This window comes from Lucilia sericata, unplaced genomic scaffold, assembly GCF_015586225.1.
Source record: "Lucilia sericata isolate MDLA Ls3-8-SP2 unplaced genomic scaffold, ASM1558622v1 Contig000382F_arrow, whole genome shotgun sequence".
NCBI classification, from domain to species: domain Eukaryota; kingdom Metazoa; phylum Arthropoda; class Insecta; order Diptera; family Calliphoridae; genus Lucilia; species Lucilia sericata.
The window spans coordinates 181877-205186 of record NW_023994401.1 but is presented as its reverse complement, the minus strand read 5'-3'; the positions used below and the strand labels follow the sequence as shown (position 1 = coordinate 205186).

The 23310-nt window shown below is 28.4% G+C and overlaps 1 protein-coding gene across 1 annotated transcript in view; it reads right to left on the bottom strand.

The window, feature by feature from the left end:
* LOC119604314 overlaps positions 1-22789 on the bottom strand; it is a 55208-nt gene extending 32419 nt beyond the window's left edge. Inside the window, exons 1-2 of the mRNA XM_037956871.1 lie at positions 21077-22789; positions 2558-2612 (exon numbers count right to left, since the gene is read on the bottom strand). The gene's annotated coding sequence lies outside the window, so the exon portion shown is untranslated. The remainder of the gene's footprint in view (positions 1-2557; positions 2613-21076) is intronic.
* Positions 22790-23310: the final 521 nt, after the last annotated feature.

The following is a 23310-nucleotide window of genomic DNA, read 5'->3' as shown; positions in this document are numbered from 1 at the left end:
AATCAATACTTCTTAATAAGTCTGAATTCGCCTTCAGTTGGAGCTCTTTAAGTATAGAAAGGGTTCGGCGTCAATAGAGGTTTCTTTAAGTAGACAGATCTAGACATTAATCGGAATGAGTTGACTTCCATCGGAGCTCTTTAAGTAGATCGAGTTGGACGTCAAAAGAGTCTCTCTTAAATAGACAAAGTTTGACTTCAGTCGGAGCTCTTAAAGAGAAATGAATTTGCCCTCAATACGAACTCTTCATGTAGACAGAGTTTGGCTTTAATTGAAGCTCCTTAAGTAGAGTGAATTTGTCTCCAAACAGAGCTGTTAAAGTAGACCGGGTTTGGCTTCAATGAGAGCCCTTTAAGTCGATTGAGCTTGGCTTATATGAGAGCTTTTTAAGTAGACTGAGTTCACTAGGAGGCTCTTTGAGTAAACAGAGTTTGGCATTAATTGGACTGAGTTGGCTTTCATCGGAGCACTTTAAGTAAATTGAGTGAGGCGTCAAAATACGCTCTTTAATTAGAAAGAGTTTGACTCTAAGCGGATTTCTATAGTGAGTGAGTTTGCCTCCAATCGGAGCTTTTTGAGAAGACACGGGTTTTCTTCAATATAAGCCCTTTAAAAAGACTAAGTTTGGCTTCAATGGGAGCTTTTTAAGTATACAAAGTTTGGCTCCAATCAGAGCTTATTAAGTAGAAAGAGTGGGGCTTCAATTCGAATTCTTTATGTAGACAAAGTTTGGCTTCAATCGCTGCACTTTAGCAAACTTAGTTTATCTTCATTTGGAGCTTTTTAAGTTCACTGAGTTTGACTTCAATCGAAGCATTTTAATAAGATGGAATTTGACTTCAATCGGTCTAAAATTGACTTCAATTTGAGATCTATAACTAAACTTGGCGTTAAGAAAGTCTTTAGACTTCAATCAGACTAAGTATGGATGGCAATTGGAGTTCTTTTAGTGGACTGAGTTTGGCTTTAGACGTTGCTCTTATAGTAGACTAAATTGACTACAATCGGAGCTCTCTAGACTGAATTTCTTTTCAATCGTATCTCTTTTAGCGTTGAGCTTCAAACGGAGCTCTTTAAGCAGAGAAAGTTTGTCTTCATTTGGACTGAGTTTTAAAAGAACCAGGGGTCTGAAGTTTGGCTTAATGAGTTCCAGTTTGCTTCGATTTATTAACCCCTTTTACAACACCCTTTAAAATTCATTCACATAATAGAAACACATTTTATTTTCTATATTTACATACGCACAATGAAATTATCTAGTGGTTTTTCTTGGGAGCTGCGGCTACGCAGTTTCCAAGTAAAAACCCCAAGTAAAAATAAATATTGTCATATTTTAATAATAAAAATTTCTCATTGTTTTATAAGCAAAACAAATAAATTATAATTTATATTAGTTTGTAAATTAAAACACACAAATTAAAAACAAATAAAAACTAAAATAAAATTTAAAAATTTTAAACATTTTCAAAATTCTAGCAGTTTTATTTAAATTAAAAAAAAAAAAACAGGGTCATTGACTGTTATTTATTTTTAAACATATAAAAATTTATAATACAAAAACCACGCAAAATAATAAATAACATTTAACATTAAGCAGAACTTTAAAATGCAATAAAAATTCGTATTTGAAAGATTATTATTACACCAAACTACCAACCAAACAAGTTTATATTGATCTTGGTCTCTTGCAATTGTCACCATAATCTGGCAACAACATTATTGTTTGTTTACAATAAAATTCAATCACCCATGAGCTAATGCACCTTCTTGCACTCTTTCTCTCTCTCTCTCCCTCTATTTCAATATTTTATACATAACCTAACAAATGACATAGGAATGCAGCAGGCCTACTATAAAAAGCCAGTTTTTTTTATAAATTGTTTTATTTATTTATTTGTTATATGAGTTTTGATTTCGTTGAATAACTTTTTAATGGCACCGGTTTGTTTTTTTCTATATTAGAAATTATAAACGTAACTTTTTTTATAATAAATGACGGACGTATATAGAGCCCGCCTGTGTAACTGTTATACATGAAATGGTTTGACATTTGGGCTTGGTTTTTTAACACATACATATGTATGCATAGCGATCGTTAACGAGTTGCAATGTTTATAACAAATATTGGTTGGGAAAAGATGATCGTATCAATAACAGATAAGGGAAAGTTATTCCCTGGATGAAAAATATGAATAATTTCTTAAATAATCGAGTGTTATAAAAAAACCTTTATATCTAAATTAAGCTTTAATAAGAGATTTAGAAATTGTTAAGTTCAAAAATCAGCTGATCGTTAAGTGTTTAATATATTAGATCTACTGAAAGGTTCTGATACGAGTTATACTAAAAACAACCAGACGTTAAACCAGAAATTAAACGAATTTAGAATTTTAGATTTCGATCACTTTCGTAGACCGTAAATTATATTCTGATCTTGTTGCTCTAAAGAACCCATAAGTACATTTTTAAAATCAAGATTTAGATATTTCTTATTACGAATTTAAAAAAAAAATCTATATAAAATATCAATTAAATAACTTAAATTTTGAAAACTTACCCAATAATTTGGTATCAAGTCGTAATTAGTTTCGATTTTAGTCGTTTATTGTGATCTGCAAAGAAAATAAATTTTAACAATTAGATAAAATCAGACCTGGGATAAATGCATTAAATGTGTTAATGCATTAACAATTTTTTCTACATTAAAAAAAATTAATGTTAATGCAAGTTTATTGCATTAACATTAACATGGGTACATTTAATGCATTAAATTTGCATTAACATTAAATATTTTTAAATTTAATGCATTAATTTTATATTAACATTAAATATTTGTGAAATTAATGCATTAATTTTGCATTAACATTAAATATTTTTGAATTTAATGCATTAATTTTCCATTAACATTAAATAATAAATAATAAAATTAATGCATTAATTTTCCATTAACATTAATGTATAAAATAATTTATAAAAATAAGAATACAGCGCTAAAGACCTCGGTCTAACAAAATTCAAGTAAAATTGAATGTGTTAAAGTCCTTTCTAATAAGTCCTATACTCGATAATACATATTAGAAGAATAGTATCACTTCCCAGATATTCCATTTTTAGTTTATTTTGTTAAAGTTCTTTCTAATAAGTCCTATACTCGATAATACATATTAGAAGAATAATATCACTTCCCAGATATTCCTTTTTTAGTTTATTTTGTCTGTGGAATCTTATATAAATATCATATTTAAAACACACAAGTTTGAATGGAACATAGGAGTTATTAGAAAGGACTTTAACCTATTTAATTTTAGTTGTTTAGTTAGATCGAGGTCTTTTGAGCTGTATTTTTATTTATGTTTATCAATTTTTATATATATTAATGTTAATGGAATATTAATGCATTAATTTTATTGCTTATTTAATGTTAATGTAAAATTAATGCACTAAATTCAGATATATTTAATGTTATTGCAAAATTAATGCATTAATTTGAAAAATATTTAATGTTAATGTAAAATTAATGCATTAAATTCAAAAATATTTAATGTTAATGGAAATTTAATGCATTAAATTTTAAAAATTTAATGTTAATGCAATATTTTTTACATTAAATTAATTTTTTTTTAATTTAATGTTAATGCAAAATTAATGGAAATCGCCCAGGTCTGGATAAAATTGCTATAAAATTATACAAATTTCGAAAATTTGGTATATCGAGTAAGATTTCCAAGAAATACAATATTTAAATAAAGTGATATTCTATTGCATTATATAACCTAAAACTTGATCATTCCACGAAAGCGAATTATACACAAATCGATCCGGGGAAAGCAGCAAGTTACAAGGAAATTAAAAAAAAATTAAGAATCTCTGAGGAATTTTTCGGGGGAAATATGGCAGCACTGGATGAAATTATTTAATGAAATTTGTATAGCAGCTCAACTGCTTTTATAATCCATTAAAATAATCTTCAGCAGTCGCCGATGGAAAGAAAAATTCTCTTAACAGAGCAAAATTTAAAAGTTTTGGGATTCTTTGACTAATAAAACCATTTTCCGAAGAAATATGGCAGCACTGGATGAAATATTTTAATGAAATTTGTACAGCAGCTAAACTACGTTTATAATCCATAAAAATCACCTCTAAAAGTTTTTGTTGGAATGAGAAATTATCTTAACAGAGCCAAACACACAGAAATTATAATATTTTGGGATTCTCTGAGGTTTAACACCATTTTCCGGGAAAAGGGTGTAACTAGGAAAGAAAAATATTAATGAAATTTATTTAGTGATTCGTCTACTACTAAAATTATAGTAAGAAATCTTTAACAGATCATTTTGGAAGCAAAAATTCGTTTAACAGTGGAAATAATATAGAAATTATGGAACTTGAGATTCTCACTAATTTTCCTGAAAAACGGTTATGGGGAGTTATTGAAATTTGTACCTAAGATAGTCTGCTATTATAATTTATGCTCTAAAACATTAAATGATCCTTTAGAAGTAAGATTTTTTCTTAACAGATCCAGTTAAGTAGATAAATTATAAAATTTTGTGATTCTCTGAGGGATAACACCAATTTCCATAGAATAGGAACATGGAAGGTGGCCAAAAGTTATGGGAATTTATATGACACGTCATCTGCTCTTAAAAATGTAAGTCAAGTTTTATAACAAAAATTGTTGGAACCAGAAATTTTCTTAACAGAGCTAGAAAGTCGTACATTGAAATTTTGCGGATTGACTGAAATTGAATGGAAATTGAGGAATAGGGCCAGCATAGGCTGATAAAATTGGACAGGATTCATACAAAATCTGGTAAGCTTCTATAGCCAATAGATAGAATCCTCGAAAGAATTTATTGGAAGGAGACTTCACTTTAACAGACCGATATAAACAGAAATTGAATATGTTAGTTCTATATTTAAACCAGATATAATGTCTAACACACCACGTTGGAAGAATTCTCACGACTTTCGAACAATCGACTTTTTCTCTAAAAAAGTCACTATTTTGTATGAAAAAAGTCGAATAAGCGATTTTTCAAATAAGACAGTACAATTTAATTTTAAGAAAAAGTCTGGTAACTTTAGTATGCTTCAAAAATCAGTAATGTCAATAAAAAATTTCAACTGCAAACATAATAAAGCATATTTAAGTTTAAGGAAAAATTTAAAACGATCTATCTACACCTTACAGATATCAATGACTCCAACTCAAAAAATTTGAACTTTAACAAAGCAAAAGTTTTCCAACTTAACAATTAACGAATTGTTAAGATTTCCGCCACACAACAATTGTTAATAACATTTCTCACATTTAATTATTTATACTATTTAGTGCGTAGCACAACTAATTGAAGAAATACTATTTCAAACTGGGACTCATACATCTGTTAAATTTCAACTTGTATGAGACTATGTATAATAAAAATTTAATAAATAAATACTTGTTTAGTTGAAAAAAGTAATACATTAGTTTTTTAAATTAAAAAAAATTTCACTTTTTTCTTCAAAAGTGTTAATGAAAGTTTGAAAATTTGTCATGACAAATATGCACGTTTTCGTTAACCAAAACTAATTCAAAACAAATCAATGTTTAAAATTATATATAGACATACAAATTCACATGTCATAATATAACTTTTGCTTTTTTTTAAAAAACAATTTTAATATAAAACGTGTTCACATCGCAAAAAGAAATATAATTGAAATTGAAAGTGTTTTTTATAAGTTTTTCTCCCCCCAAAAAAGTTTAAAAAAGGTGAATAATTGTATATTTTGAAAAAGAGTAAAAATGTTTTAACGATGACACCATAATAAAAGTCATGGCTTGAATATTTTTAAAGTTTAATGATTTCTTTTAGTTGCTTTATAAGCAAAAATTTGACAAAGTGAAAATGTTAATTAAAAAAAAAAAATAAAAGAAAACTTTTTAATTAAAAATCATATAATTTTATATTATCTACCACTTTTTCTATTGTTTTTACTTTGTAAAGCATAAATTAAAATTTTAATAATATTCTTCAATTTTATGACTAATTATTTTCTATTAATAAAAATTTCCATAAAGTATGAAATAATTTTTCCAAAGAACTAACAAAAAATTTACATAATTTTGTAAACAAATTAACTTTTTTATACTTGAAGCTCATTTGCAAGTTATTATTTTCAAATTACATAATAATTTATATTTTAAATTCGTTTTTTACAAATTTCAACTTTATTCTACATAAAAAACGTTTACACTTTCTATATGTTTACTCTCTGCTTGTTAGCTTTACACCGCAGTTTATGCAGTTAATATGGCAACTACTTAATGAGTTGGCAACACTTTATTGCAACTATATAGCAGCTTAACATTTTAAGGGATAATGATTTTCTTGCTTTTCAAAGTGCATTTTTAGAAATTTTAATATTTTTTTAAATTAAAAGGAGTTTTAATATACTTTAGAGAAATTTAGCTAAATAAACATTATTTTTTTATATTTAAAAAAGTCGCTCAACAGTTTTTTAAAGTAAAAAGGAAAAAACATTTTTAAGGCCATTTTGGCTTTATGTTTATGAAAGGTATTTCATTTTTTGTAGTAAAATGAAATCTTGAAATAAAGATCGTAAGTTTAAAGTTAGTAATTTATTAAAAAATTATAATTAATTTATATTTGTAATTGAAATTTTATATTTCTATGAAAGAAATAATAAAAATGGCGTATAACAGTTAAAAAATGTAAACATAAATTTTTTTGGGAAAAATTTAGTTGTATCAGTTTTTCTAGTAATTTTTTCATCTGTATAACAGTTTTTTTCATAAAGAAATGTTGTGTATAACAGTTTATTACAGTACAATTTTGTATAGAATTATTTTTATTAAACTGTATAAGAAATTTGTGTAATTTATACCAACTATTTTTATAAAAAATATTGTGTATAACAGTTTTTTTCTAAAGAAAAACTTTAGAAATGTTCATTGTTTTTTGTAAAAAATTGTGTATAACAGCGTCTTCTAGATAAATGTTGTGTTTAATAGTTTTCTAACAAACTAATTTTGTGTATAACAGTTTTTTCTAAATAAAATGTTGGGTATAACAGTTTATTACAGTACAATTTTGTTTAGAACTATTTTTTTTTTTCAACTGTATAAGAAATTTGTTTAATTTATACCAATTTTTTTTATAAAAATATTGTGTATAACAGTTTTTTTCTAAAGAAAAACGTTAGTATAATATTATTCTTTGTTTTTTTATGAAAATTTTGTATGAGTGTCTTCTAGATAAATGTTGTGTTTAATAGTTTTCTAATGAACAAATTTTGTGTTCTGTCTAGGTAATATATTGTATATAACAGTTTATTACTGTACAATTTTGTTAAGAACTGTTTTTTTCAACTATAATGAGATATTTGTTTAATTTATAACAGTTTTTTTATAAAAAAATATTGTGTATAACAATTTTTTTCTAGAGAAAAACGTTAGTATAACATTTTTCCTTGTTTTTTTTATAAAAATTTTGTATAACAGTTTCTTCTAGATAAATGTTGTGTTTAATATTGTGTATAACATTTTTTTCTAGATACAATTTTGTGCTTAATAGTTTTCTAATGAAAAAAATTTTGTGTATAACACTTTATTGCAATAAAATGTTGAGTAGAGCCCTTATAACAGTTTTTTTAGAGAAAAACGTTAATATAACATTTTTCGTAGATAATTATAGAGCGTATAAGAGTTTTTTTTAATAAAATGTTTACGTATAACAGTTTTTCACAGTAAAATTATGTGTATAATTTTGTTTTTTTTTTATAAAAAGTTGGTGTATAACAGTTTTTAATAAAAAAGTTGGTGTAGAACAGTTTTTTAACAAAAAAAGTTGGTGTATAACAGTTTTTTTTTATAAAAAAACTTGGTGTATAACAGTTTTTCTTAAGAAAAGTTGAGCGTATAACAATTTATGCGAAATGTAAACAAAAATTCTTCCACACACAACAAAATAACGTTAGTTTCTATTGCCAATATGGCAACTTTATTATAATCACAACAATAGAGAGAAATGTAAACAAAACACAAACATTCACTTAGAATTGATAACATAAAAGAAATTCATGATGTTATTTAAGGAAATTTTCTGCAAAAATTAAATTTCTTTAGAAAATTGTGTTAATTTATAAGTTGTTTATTATATTTTCTATGAAAAAATTTTGTATATTCTGTAATAACTATTAATATTAATAAAATAATATGGTTGTTAGCAAGAAACTTTATTTGACTTCTTCAAGGGGGCTTAACGCTTGAAAAAAAAACCTTTAGCCCTTAAAACTAATTCAATCATATTACTGTATTACAAATTTTTATTTAAAAATTTAGCTTTTTATAGTGTCAAAATAACATTTAACTAAAGGAAAATATTATTTTTGTTAAGAGAAAAACACACTAATTAGCAGTTAGACATAGACATGTAAATAGTTAAGTAAATACTTGTAAATGTTTTTTTGTAAATAGTAATAGAAGCTCTATGTATAAAAGGAAATGTTTATAATGTAGTTACAGAAGTAAAAATTTGTTGACCCATATTTATTTGAATACAAACTAAAACACAAAAAAGAGGTTGTTAGTCCATAAATTTATAATTGGCAGAAGGTTTTTGGATTTGTAAAGATTTATTTCTTTATACATAGAAATTTTAAGTTAATTACTGCTAAAAATAACATAAATATAAAACTTATTAAACTGTAAATTTTTTTCTTTGCAATTAATTTAAAAATGTTTTTTTTAATTTTTAAAAAAAAAATTTAGTAATTTTCACTTTTTCAGCTTTTTTCTAGTAATTTTCTCTATATTTTTTGCTTCATCATCATTTCGTTTTCGAAATCATTTTCATTTTCAAAACATTAAATGTAATTTTCATGTTTTTTTAAGTTTTGTTTAATTTAAGGTTAAATAAATGACGACACGGCCAACAACAAAAAAAATCGAACAAACATTACTACCACAACAAACATTACAACAATAAATACCAGTTTATTATTATTAATTTTTTGAGAGAGAGTGCTGTTAGTTAAAGAGAAATGACGAAATTCCCTGGAATTAATATAGGTGACGTAAAATCTACCGTTATATTACAACAATACAACACCAACACATATAAATAATTGTAATATTTTGGTAGTTTTTTTTACTATTATTATTTAGTTTGTTTTGTTTTCATCTTCGTTTAGGTTTTTGTTTTGTTTACTCACACTTTTAGCCCAAAACCCATCCCAAATATTAATGACAATAACACAACAGCAACAAAAATTCAATGATAAATGTAAAAGTATTAAATGTAAACATTGTGTGAAAGAGGGGACCACAACAAGTTGTAAACATTTAAGTTACCTCAGGGATGGTAATTATAGTGATATTTAAATTTTAAGCAAATACAAGTTTTCTCTACAGAAGATGTATACTTATAAAAATGTTTGTAGAAAATAGGTGTTAATACAAAAAATGTTCTTTAAAGAATGTTTATTTAGTTGCAAACATAAAATTATTTTATTAATACTTTTTTTTTATTCACTTTCCCTTCTCTGTTCTAAAACAAATGTTTACCTGTGGTGGCGTTTTGGTTTTGTTTATTTGCTGAACAAATTATGAATTGTTTTTGAAACCTTAACACTTTCAATTTATGTTTAATTTTATGAGTTATTTTTAAGGTCTGATCTATTAAGAATTTGGCAATTTATGAAGCCATTTTTTAATTTACCACTAATGCGGCCAAAAGGATGCCAGACCAGAGATTTTTGCAAACACATGTAAAGTTGTCATTAGAAAAACGCCGTTTTACAAATTATCTTTGAGAAAAACTATTATACAAGATCTTTTCGTTTGGAAGAAGTGATCTAAAGTTTTTAGTCTAGTCTATAGTCTAGTCTATAGTCTAGTCTATAGTCTAGTCTATAGTCTAGTCTATAGTCTAGTCTATAGTCTAGTCTATAGTCTAGTCTATAGTCTAGTCTATAGTCTAGTCTAGTCTATAGTCTAGTCTATAGTCTAGTCTATAGTCTAGTCTATAGTCTAGTCTATAGTCTAGTCTATAGTCTAGTCTATAGTCTAGTCTATAGTCTAGTCTATAGTCTAGTCTATAGTCTAGTCTATAGTCTAGTCTATAGTCTAGTCTATAGTCTAGTCTATAGTCTAGTCTATAGTCTAGTCTATAGTCTAGTCTATAGTCTAGTCTATAGTCTAGTCTATAGTCTAGTCTATAGTCTAGTCTATAGTCTAGTCTATAGTCTAGTCTATAGTCTAGTCTATAGTCTAGTCTATAGTCTAGTCTATAGTCTAGTCTATAGTATAGTCTATAGTCTAGTCTAAAGTCTAGTCTAGTCTATAGTCTAGTCTATAGTCTAGTCTAGTCTATAGTCTAGTCTATAGTCTAGTCTAGTCTATAGTCTAGTCTATAGTCTAGTCTAGTCAATAGTCTAGTCTATAGTCTAGTCTAGTCTAGTCTAGTCTAGTCTAGTCTAGTCTAGTCTAGTCTAGTCTAGTCTATAGTCTAGTCTATAGTCTAGTCTATAGTCTAGTCTATAGTCTAGTCTATAGTCTAGTCTATAGTCTAGTCTATAGTCTAGTCTATAGTCTAGTCTATAGTCTAGTCTATAGTCTAGTCTATAGTCTAGTCTATAGTCTAGTCTATAGTCTAGTCTATAGTCTAGTCTATAGTCTAGTCTATAGTCTAGTAAGTCTAGTCTATAGTCTAGTCTATAGTCTAGTCTATAGTCTAGTCTATAGTCTAGTCTATAGTCTAGTCTATAGTCTAGTCTATAGTCTAGTCTATAGTCTAGTCTATAGTCTAGTCTAGTCTAGTCTATAGTTAGTCTATAGTCTAGTCTATAGTCTAGTCTATAGTCTAGTCTATAGTCTAGTCTATAGTCAAATTTATTAAAACAAAGTGTCAATTTAATGTTCAACTTTTGAACTCTTTACAAAATAATTTATTAACCAATTTCATGGCTTTAAGAGAAAAAATGCATCCGTCTCGCTTGCCTGCTCATTAAACGGTTCAAATTTAAAATTTTGTAAAAACAAACGCATTTGTATAACCCAGCAAACTTCAAAGTTAAAAAATCCTATGTATGGAATCATAATATAGAATATTTTCCAATGGTTTGAGTAAAATTCATTCTATTTAAAGGGGGACAAACCAAAAAAAAAAGATATATTCTAAAAACCGGAAGTAAAACAATTGTTTAATACAAATACCCCGTCAATACTGATGAAGTGAGTGTATTATTATAACTCATGTGGATTTACTACGTGTATAGGTTTTGAAAATTTGTGTTCTATTGTTTAAAATAAAATGATTTTATGTTCATTTTTTATATGATTTATAGCTTAGCAATTTTTATGTGATGTTTTTAATTTTAAAAAGGAATTTTTCTCAAGATTTATTGAACAATAATAAAACAAAAGAGCAAAAAGAACAAAAAACATAAAAAAATAAAATTATTATATAGGCTTAAAACAAAATAAGCATAAAAGTATTAAATTACTCTTTGTCACGTTAGAGTTAGTGCAACGTGCAAATTAAATGGAAAATTTTCAATGAGAATATAATAATTAAAGTAAAATGTTGGCAATTTTTAAAAAAAATAAAGTACAATGACTTATTAACCTTATTTAGAGTTTAAATATAAACAAGAATTGTATTAAAAATAATTTTTCTTTCCTTTTTTATAAATTTTAATCTGGCCACTTTAAGGCATTTTTTTAAAATGTAAATATTGCTATTTTCTTTTGCCAATATAGCAATTTTATCACTCACAATAGCATTAAAGAGAAATGTAAACAAAATCCGAACATTCACTTAGAATTGATAACAAAAAATTTTACTTCTATTATATTTATTGAGTAATTAATGAAGTGGATAAGTCTATAGGTGAGTCTATTGATCACTCTAATGTTTAGTCTATAGACTTCGCTAGGCTATGGCTTTTGAATAGTCTAGGACTAGCCTATTTATTAGTATATTAATAAATTTATTCACCGGAATATTTACTACTCTATGCACTAGTCTATGAACTAGTCTAAAGACTTGTCTTTGCAGTAGTCAATTGACATATCCATTAGTCTATGAACTATTTAGTCTATGGAGTAGCTTACGCTTTAAATATAGCTCAGTTTGCAGTTTAGTTCTAGTTCTGTTTCTAGTTTTGTTCTAGTTCTGTTCTGGTTCTGTTCTAGTTCTGTTCTGGTTCTGTTCTAGTTCTGTTTCTAGTTCTGTTCTAGTTCTGTTCTAGTTCTGTTCTAGTTCTGTTCTAGTTCTGTTCTAGTTCTGTTCTAGTTCTGTTCTAGTTCTGTTCTAGTTCTGTTCTAGTTCTGTCTAGTTCTGTTCTAGTTCTGTTCTAGTTCTGTTCTAGTTCTGTTCTAGTTCTGTTCTAGTCTGTTCTAGTTCTGTTCTAGTTCTGTTCTAGTTCTGTTCTAGTTCTGTTCTAGTTCTGTTCTGTTCTAGTTCTGTTCTAGTTCTATTTCTGTTCTAGTTCTGTTCTAGTTCTGTTTCTAGTTCTGTTCTAGTTCTGTTCTAGTTCTGTTCTAGTTCTGTTCTAGTTCTGTTCTAGTTTCTGTTCTAGTTCTGTTCTAGTTCTGTTCTAGTTCTGTTCTAGTTCTGTTCTAGTTCTAGTTCTGTTCTTAGTTCTGTCTAGTTCTAGTTCTGTTCTAGTTCTGTTCTAGTTCTGTTCTATGTTCTAGTTCTGTTCTAGTTCTGTTTCTAGTTCTAGTTCTAGTTCTGTTCTAGTTTCTGTTCTAGTGTCTGTTCTAGTTCTGTTCTAGTTCTGTTCTAGTTCTGTTCTAGTTCTGTTCTAGTTCTGTTCTAGTTCTGTTCTAGTTCTGTTCTAGTTCTGTTCTAGTTCTGTTCTAGTTCTGTTCTAGTTCTGTTCTAGGTTCTGTTCTAGTTGCTGTTCCGAGTTCTGTTCTAGTTCTGTCTAGTTCTGTTCTAGTTCTGTTCTAGTTCTGTTTTAGTTCTGTTCTAGTTCTGTTCTAGTTCTGTTCTAGTTCTGTTCTAGTTCTGTTCTAGTTCTGTTCTAGTTCTGTTCTAGTTCTGGTACTATTCTGTTCTAGTTTCTGTTCTAGTTCTGTTCTAGTTCTGTTCTTGTTCTGTACTAGTTCTGTTCTAGTTCTGTTCTAGTTCTGTTCTAGTTCTGTTTAGTTCTGTTCTAGTTCTGTTCTAAGTGTCTGTTCTAGTTCTGTTCTAGTTCTGTTCTAGTTCTGTTCTAGTTCTGTTCTAGTTCTGTTCTAGTTCTGTTCTAGTTCTGTTCTAGTTCTGTTCTAGTTCTGTTCTAGTTCTGTTCTAGTTCTGTTCTAGTTCTGTTCTAGTTCTGTTCTAGTTCTGTTCTAGTTCTGTTCTAGTTCTGTTCTAGTTCTGTTCTAGTTCTGTTCTAGTTCTGTTCTAGTTCTGTTCTAGTTCTGTTCTAGTTCTGTGCTAGTTCTGTTCTAGTTCTGTTCTAGTTCTATTCTAGTTCTGTTCTAGTTCTATTCTAGTTCTGTTCTAGTTCTGTTCTAGTTCTGTTCTAGTTCTGTGCTAGTTCTGTTCTAGTTCTGTTCTAGTTCTATTCTAGTTCTGTTCTAGTTCTATTCTAGTTATGTTCTAGTTCTGTTCTAGTTGTTAACAAATTACCATGCGATTTCTTTAAGTGTATTTCCCACTGATTGATTTCATTTAACTTTTAACCACTTTATTTAAAACAAATATTTTGAAAAAAACGGTATGTATTTATTTCAATATTGATTTGGTTGAATGAAAAGACATCTATTAACTTTAAGAATAAATAGAATAGAACTGAAAATCTTTTCATCTCTAACCAGTATCTTTACAATCATTTTCTATTGTATTTTAAATTTATTAACATAATCATATGCCCAGCACTTGCCTTTGTCTTGAGTCTGTTACTAAAAGAAACAAAAATATGAAAAGAAAAATCTAACAAGATTTTATATTGTAACTCTTACACCCTACTCATGCTGTGTGTGCGGATGGAGGCCACTTCAAAGTTCAAAAACTCTTCTTCTTCGCTATTCATCTAACACAAAAGCTGTTGGTATCTTTTTTTTAATTTAGTACTTTATTTAAGATGTTACCACATTTTAAAATAAATTCTAACAAAAAACTTTAGAAAAACCCAACAATGTTTAAATAAATGAACGTGGTTTTTCAAGTGTAACTATGGCAAGGAGTAGCTATGCAAAATATAAGTTTTATTTTTATATTTTTCCCGGTAACCAAGCAGCTTTTAAAGGTATTTTTACAATGTAATTTTTTTGGGGTTAAAGCTTAATATATTTCATTTACAAAACCTTACAACAAAAGCACATTTATAAAGAAATTTTGGGTAAAAATCCTTTAGTTAAAATGGAAATAAATTTAAGAAAAAAAACAATTTTATTTTATATAGCTATTCCCTTTTCTTTCCCTTGGAACTTCTTTACAACACGTGGAAACAAGGTGTAGGCTTTGGTATTTAAAACTCAAACATTTGTTTGAAGAGCTTCTAATGCGTATAAAAATCCCTAGAATTTGCCATGCCAACCAAGCACATTACACATTTCTTTGAGAGAAGCAATTATACTCACAATCGCTTACTTTTTTCATTAGGGTCTAAACGATATACCCCTGATGCCCCTGACTATTCGAAGGAACTCACTATTACGGACTTATGTAGCAACCGCTATTAGCTGCTTGACGGTAGACGTTGGACTGTGAAGAAAGCGAAGTTTTCTACCATTTATAATATCAGAGCAGTGTGTTCGATGCCCAACAGAGGCAACAGTAAAAATGCGAACAACAAGTTTGATATAGGTCCAGGACTATGTATCATACATCCACCTCCTTAGACATCTACGAACTAACCAACTACTAACTAACTAACTAACTAACTAACTAACTAACTAACTAACTAACTAACTAACTAACTAACTAACTAACTAACTAACTAACTAACTAACTAACTAACTAACTAACTAACTAACTAACTAACTAACTAACTAACTAACTAACTAACTAACTAACTAACTAACTAACTAACTAACTAACTAACTAACTAACTAACTAACTAACTAACTAACTAACTAACTAACTAACTAACTACTAACTAACTAACTAACTAACTACTAACTAACTAACTACTAACTAACTAACTAACTAACTAACTAACTAACTAACTAACTAACTAACTAACTAACTAACTAACTAACTAACTAACTAACTAACTAACTAACTAACTAACTAACTAACTAACTAACTAACTAACTAACTAACTAACTAACTAACTAACTAACTAACTAACTAACTAACTAACTACTAACTAACTAACTAACTAACTAACTAACTAACTAACTGACTAACTAACTAGTCTATAGTGTGGTTTGGACTATAATGTAGTCTTTAATCTGGACTATACTGTTTTCTATAGTCTGGACTATAGTGTAGTCTACAGTCTGGACTGTAGTGTAGTCTATAGTGTGGACTATAGTGTAGTCTATAGTCTAGACTATAGTGTAGTCTATAGTCTAGACTATAGTGTAGTCTATAGTCTAGACTATAGTGTAGTCTATAGTCTAGACTATAGTGTAGTCTATAGTCTAGACTATAGTGTAGTCTATAGTCTGGATTATAGTGTAGTCTATAGTCTGGATTATAGTGTAGTCTATAGTCTGGACTATACTGTAGTCTATAGTCTGGACTATACTGTAGTTTATAGTCTGGACTATACTGTAGTCTATAGTCTGGACTATAGTGTAGTCTAAAGTCTGGACTATAGTGTAGTCTATAGTCTGAACTATGGTGTAGTCTATAGTCTGGACCATAGCGTAGTCTATAGTCTGGAGTACACTCTACATAGTGTGGTCTATAGTCTCAACTTTAGTGGACTTTTCAGTGTTCTGGCCACCACTCTAGTTTTTAGTCTAAAATATAGCAAAGTCCTACTCTTAACAGCAGATTAACTTCTCGTTGCAAATAAACCTCCCCAATTGAAATAAATTAATCTCCCTCATAAAAATTGCTTTATAAATAAGATTTTCCCTTAATTAAACAATAAAGTTTAGTTAATGCTTCATTAAATTTTCAAAAATTTAAATCTAATCTTTTATGATAGAGTTTTGAAAATTATATGGAGAACATACTATATGAACACATTTGACATTTAGTCAACTGTACAAACCCAAAAAATTTGCTGTTTTGTTGGAAATTTTCAAATGACTTGAAAAAAAAACTATTGTGTTTGGTGTGTGTGTGTTCCAGTCAGTCAACCCATTGCGTGTGTTTTCGAAAGGCAGGCAAAAACGATATGACAATGGGGAAAGTGCCAAAAATAGAAGGTGGTTTAAAAATACCAGGCATTTAACTTACATACCACCAAAAATATAGGATTGGTCAAGGTTATAAGGCGAACAAGTATTTTTGGGAGTTTTTTATTTCCGTTTGTTATATTTTTGATAAAGTTAACAAAAAAAAAATTGGCATATTTTGCTTTTAAATAGAATTGGAAGCCAAATAAAAATTAAATACGTAAAATATCCCTTTTTACCAAAATAAATTTCATATCCCTTTTTTGTTTATAATTCTATTAATTTCTCCTTAAAAAAAGGGCAATAAAATTAGAAATAGATATTGATAATATAAATAAAATTGTTATACTGGTATGAGGTCATATCTTTTTTTACTTAAAGTTAAAGGTGTGTATTAATTTTACAATTTCTTCCTGTTTTAGTTTATTTAAACAAAATTTTTTAAAAAACTTATAATTAACTAAAACAAAAACGTCTCTAATTTGTTGTGATATCTTGTATTAGATATCATTGTTTTTATTATATTTTTATTTTCTGTTCTGGAAAAACAATCTAATTAAACTGAAAAAAATCTTAATTACTATTTCTAGGCAAACATTCAAAACAACACAAATAATTTTCTAAAAGTTCCCATCCCATTATTATTTTTTTCATTTTACTTTTTTTTGCACAGAACTTAGTCTACTGCCCTTCCCCTTAGCTGCTGCTGTTGAGAAATTGTTTAAACAAAATTTTCACGTATTGTTAAGTTAAATTAAATAAAAAGAAAATAAATTAGAATAATTAAAAAAATAATAATAAAAAACGTAGTAGTCATAGAAAACAAGTATGATGACATAAAATCTAGAAGGAAATACACGGTGAGAAAAAGTTCTACCTAGTCTATAGACTAGAATATAATCCAGTCTACAAACTAAACTATATGTATATATAGTGTATACAGTCTGGATTAAAGCGTTGTCTATAGTCTGGGCTATAGTCGACTCTAGTCTGGACTATATTCTATTCTATAGTCTAGTCTACAGGCTGGACTAGAGTCCAGTCTGCAGTCTCGACTTTAGTCTAGTATATAGTCTGGACTATAGTCAATAGTCTGGACTATAGTCAATAGTCTAGACTATAGTCTAGTCTATAGCCTGGACTATAGTCCAGTCTATAGTCTGTACTATAGTCTAGTCTATAGTCTGGACTATATTCTAGTCTATAGTCTGGACTATAGTCTATTCTATAGCCTGGACTATAGTCCTATCCATAGTCTGGACTATAATCCAGTTGATAGTCCAGACTAGTCTACAGTCTTGACTAGAGTCTAGTCAGGCTATAGTCTAGCATATAGTCTAGAGTCTAGTCTACAATCTGGACTAGAGTCTAGTTTATAGTCTGGACTATAGTCTAGTCTGTCGTCTGGACTATAGTCTAGTCTGTAGCCTGGACTATAGTCCAGTCTATAGTCTAGTCTATAGTCTAGTCCATAGTCTAGTCTATAGTCTAATCCATAGTCCAGACTATAGTCTAGTCTATAGTCTGGACTATAGTCTAGTCCATAGTCTGGACTATAGTCTATTCTATAGCATAGTACATAGACTGGACTATAGTTTAGTCTATAGTCTGGACTATAGTCTAGTCTTTAATATGGACTATAGTCTAGTCTATAGTCTGGACTATAGTCTAGTCTATAGTCTGGACTATAGTCTAGTCTATAGTCTGGACTATAGTCTAGTCTATAGTCTGGACTATAGTCTAGTCTATAGTCTGGACTATAGTCTAGTCTATAGTCTGGACTATAGTCTAGTCTATAGTCTGGACTATAGTCTAGTCTATAGTCTGGACTATAGTCTAGTCTATAGTCTGGACTATAGTCTAGTCTATAGTCTGGACTATAGTCTAGTCTATAGTGTGGACTATAGTCTAGTCTATAGTGTGGACTATAGTCTAGTCTATAGTCTGGACTATAGTCTAGTCTATAGTGTGGACTATAGTCTAGTCTATAGTGTGGACTATAGTCGAGTCTATAGTCTGGACTATAGTCTAGTCCATAGTCTAGACTATAATCTAGTCTATAGTCTGGACTATAGTCTAGCCTATAGTCTAGTCTATAGTCTGGACTATAGTCTAGTCTATAGTCTGGACTATAGTCTAGTCTATAGTCTGGACTATAACCTAGTCTGTAGCCTGGACTATAATCTTTTGCCAGATTAAAGTCTAATCTATAGTCAACAGTCTGAACTAGCAAATTTTTGTTTACTTTTTAAAATGATTTATTTTTAGCTCCAAAAATAAACGTTAAAATTCCTAACTAAACTCGTTTTTTATATTTTTATTTCTTCTTCTTTTAAAATGCTTCTTAACAAATTGTTGTTGTTGTTACTTTTCTAGATTTGTTTTGTTTACCAATATATGTATTCGAATTTTAATTTGTTAGCATTCTATTAACGCGTTTTGCATTTTTAAGATAATTAAAAATTTTTACACGCATACACCCAAGCAAACAACCAATACCCTTTAAAAAAGAAACATACACACATTCTTTCATAGAAAAAAACTGTTAAAAAGAAAACAAGTGTTTTTCTTCTTTATCGATTTGTTTGTTTGTTATTTTTATGTACTTATTGAGTAATAAATACCGTTAAAACTGTCAAAATTTGACAGTTACTTAAAATAAGTAAAAATGACTGCGAATAAAGTATTAAAGGAAAAGGAAAAAAAGTGATATAAAACCAGTTTTTTTTTTAAATTTTGGGATTAGAGAATTTTCTGTTTTCTAGAGAAGCTATAAAAAATATAATAATGTTTTTTAATTTAGTTATTAAAAAATAAAAATAATTAAACAGAGAACAGTGGTAAAAAATTTTATAAATTTTATGCAAAATTTAAGATTTCTAGACAATATATTAGTGTGTAAACAGATATGATTATAGGCCAGACTTTGGACAAGGAAACAGACCACTCTATAGACTAGACTATAGTCCAATTTTAGACAAGACTTTGCCCCATACAATAAAATATGCTACAGTCCAGAATATGGACTAATCTCTAGTCCCGATAATAGACTAGAATAGGCAACAATACAGATTATAGACTAGATCATAGCTCAGACTATATAGAGGAAATTTATCGAAAATGTTCTATAAAAAGAAAATTTATCGAAAATTTCCTATAAAAATTAAATTTATCGAAAATTTCCTATAAAAATTAAATTTATCGAAAATTTCCTATAAAAAGAAAATTTATCGAAAATTTCCTATAAAAAGAAAATTAATCAAAATTTTCCTATAAAAAGAAAATTTATCGAAAATTTCCTATAAAAAGAAAATTTATCGAAAATTTCCTATAAAAAGAAAATTTATCGAAAATTTCCTATAAAAAGGAAATTTATCGAGAAATTCCTATAAAAAGGGAATTTATCGAGAAATTCCTATAAAAAGGAAATTTATCGAAAATGTCCTATAAAAAGGAAATTTATCGAAAATGTCCTATAAAAAGGAAATTTATCGAAAATGTCCTATAAAAAGGAAATTTATCGAAAATGTCCTATAAAAAGGAAATTTATCGAAAATGTCCTATAAAAAGAAAATCTATCGAAAAATTCCTATCAAAAGGAAATTTATTAAAAATTTCCTATAAAAAGGAAATTTATTACAAATTTCCTATAAAAAGGAAATTTATCACAAATTTCCTATAAAAAGGAAATTTATCGCAAATTTCCTATAAAAAGGATATTTATCGCAAATTTATAAAAAAAAATGTATCGAAAAATTCCTATAAAAGGAAATTTATCGAAAATTTTCTATAAAAAGGAAATTTATAAAATGTTTTTCATAAAAAGGAAATTTATCGAAAATTTCCTATAAAAAGGAAATTAACTGAGAACGTCATATAAAAAAGAAATTTATTGAAAATACACCAGACTACAGTCCAGACTATAGTCCAAAATATAGACCAGACTATACCCAAACTTTAGTCCAGAATATAGACCAGACTTTAGTCCAGGCTATAGACCAGACTATAGACTAGATTATAGTCCAGACTATAGACTATAATCCAGACAATAGAATAGATTATAGTCCAGACTATAGACTATAATCCAGACAATAGACTAGATTATAGTCCAGACTATAGACTACACTATAGTCCAGACTATAGTCCAGACTATAGTCCAGACTATAGACCAGACTATAGTCTAGACTATAGTCCATGCTATAGTCCAGACTATAGACTAGACTATAGTCTAGACTATAGACTAGACTATAGTCCAGACTATAGACTAGACTATAGTCCAGACTATAGACTAGACTATAGTCCAGACTATACACTAGACTATAGTCCAGACTATAGACTAAGTTAGAGACTAGAACAGAACTAGACCAGAGTATAGACTAGACTATAGTACAGACTATAGACTAGACTATAGTCCAGACTATAAACTAGATTAAAGACTTGACTATAGACCCAGAGTATAGACCAGACTATAGATAAGATTATAGACCAGACTATAGACCAGACTTTAGTCCAGACTATAGACTAGACTATAGTCCAGACTATAGACTAGGTTAAAGACAAGACAATAGACTACACTATAGTTCAGACTACAAACTACACTATGTACTAGACCAGCGAAAGGTTATAGACAAATCTATAGTCCAAACTGGGAACTAAACTACAGTCCAGGCTATAGACTATACTATAAACCAGACTATAGACTATTAAACTTTTAATTGCTTATAATTATTTAATAAATTTTAATTTAAAAATGTAAAATTTAACAAAACTTACCTGTAATATTTTTCCAAATAATCTCAAAGATGAATCCGAATCCCACTTAGCTGATGATCATGCAAAAAGAGCAACAATATTTACTTAAGTTGCAAATGACTGTGTATGTGGAGAGCGTAGTTTTGTTGATGATTTTTCTTTATTGCAGTATTAGTAATGTTTCACTACCACCTGTTGCTGTCATAACAAACCGCTAGATATGTTTCATTTTTATCACTCGTTTCCAAGCAATAAGCTTTTGGTTTGTTTGTATAAAGCTTACACACTCATTTTATAAACTCTCTGAATTTCTCACTTTGTTAATTTTTTTTCGTATTTAAAACAATTGTTTATGTTAAATAATTTTAAACCGGGTTTTAGTAAACACAATTTTAGAGCATGTTTGTTTGTATTTGAGTGTTGGGAAAAAAAGGTGTGTGGGAATTTTTTTTGTGTAAAAATATTTAATCTCTGAGTAATACTACAACAGAACTTTAGGTATTTTAAACTCTGGGTTGTATTAAGAGGAGCAGAAGCTTCTTGCTTATTTTTTATTTTTTTTGCTTTTCTTACTCTTTTATACGTATTTTTTTTATTAAAGCCAAGTTATTTTTTATCTTGTTGTTTTTGTTTTCTATTTTTATACTTTTTATAAGTTGCCAAGTATAGGTGAGTTTTAAAAGCCGCGTTGTTGTAATTTTTCGTGTATATAGATAAATTTTTTTACAAAACCAGGAAAATTTTATCAGGCCCCCCTCAATACATACATTTTTTTACCAAACTTGTTAATTTATGCACTTTTTTAACTTTAATGTAATTCCAGTCTAAAGAAGCCTCTTCTTTTTTTGTTGTTGTTTAACCACTCAACCAATATTTTTCTTCATTTCTTTAAAATGAAATCATGCAAGTTTTGAAAAAATTCACTCAATTGTAACAAATTGCAAAATATTTTATTTTACTTTTTGTATTTATCATTATTTTACACTTAACACTTATTTTCTTAAAAAACAGAACTTTCTAAAACACAAATTTAATTTATCTTGTTGTAAGCTTAATTATTTATATATTTTTTTAAACAAACTTTAAATATGGCTGGCTACACACGCGCTGCGCTACTAACAAATTTTTAATACTTTTTTTTATAATATTTTTACATTCTTTTCAATATTTTGTTACCTTTTTCTTTCTTTGATTACAAACTTCATTTATTTACTTCAAACTTCACTCTTTTGACAACTTAACATTAACAACAACAATAAGAAAAAAGCCTACGTAAGTTTTAGTCATGTTTTGTATTCAAACACAAAATGACAAACGCGTCTCAAAAAAAGACCGACCGAACGAACGTACGTGCACGCGCCACTAGTAATCATCCACAACTTAACACGCCTGTTACTAAATCGCACCTAACTACCTTTACTTTACGCTCTCTCATTTACACCCAATGTTAACGTCGTCATATTTACTGCTATGAGGGAATGTATTGGAATTGAAGTTATTTTGTGTGCAAGCTTTTTAAATGAATAAAGCTTTATATCGCACAAAAATAGCGTTATTAAGTTAAAATAAACTTAATAACGTTCGTGTGGATAACTTTAATATTTAAAGCTTTTTCTTTGTGGAAACGGAACATGAAAAAAATGTTAAAATCGTAAATACCGTTACATAATGCTCGGTATTATCTATAGTGTAAATTATAATTCAATCTGTAGTCTGAACTATAGTGTAGTACATTGCCTCTACTATAGTCTAGTCTATAGTCTGCACTGTAGCCTATTCTATAGTCTGAACTATAGCCTATTCTATAGTCTGGACTATAACCTAGTCTATAGTCTGGACTATAACCTAGTCTATAGTCTGGACTATAGCCTATTCTATATTCTGGACTATAGCCTAGTCTATAGTCTGGACTATAGCCTAGTCTATAGTCTGGACTATAGCCTAGTCTATAGTCTGGACTATAGCCTAGTCTATAGTCTGGACTATAGCCTAGTCTATAGTCTGGACTATAGCCTAGTCTATAGTCTGGACTATAGCCTAGTCTATAGTCTGGACTATAGCCTAGTCTATAGTCTGGACTATAGCCTAGTCTATAGTCTGGACTATAGCCTAGTCTATAGTCTGGACTATAGCCTAGTCTATAGTCTGGACTATAGCCTAGTCTATAGTCTGGACTATAACCTAGTCTATAGTCTGGACTATAGCCTAGTCTATATTCTGGACTATAGCCTAGTCTATAGTCTGGACTATAGCCT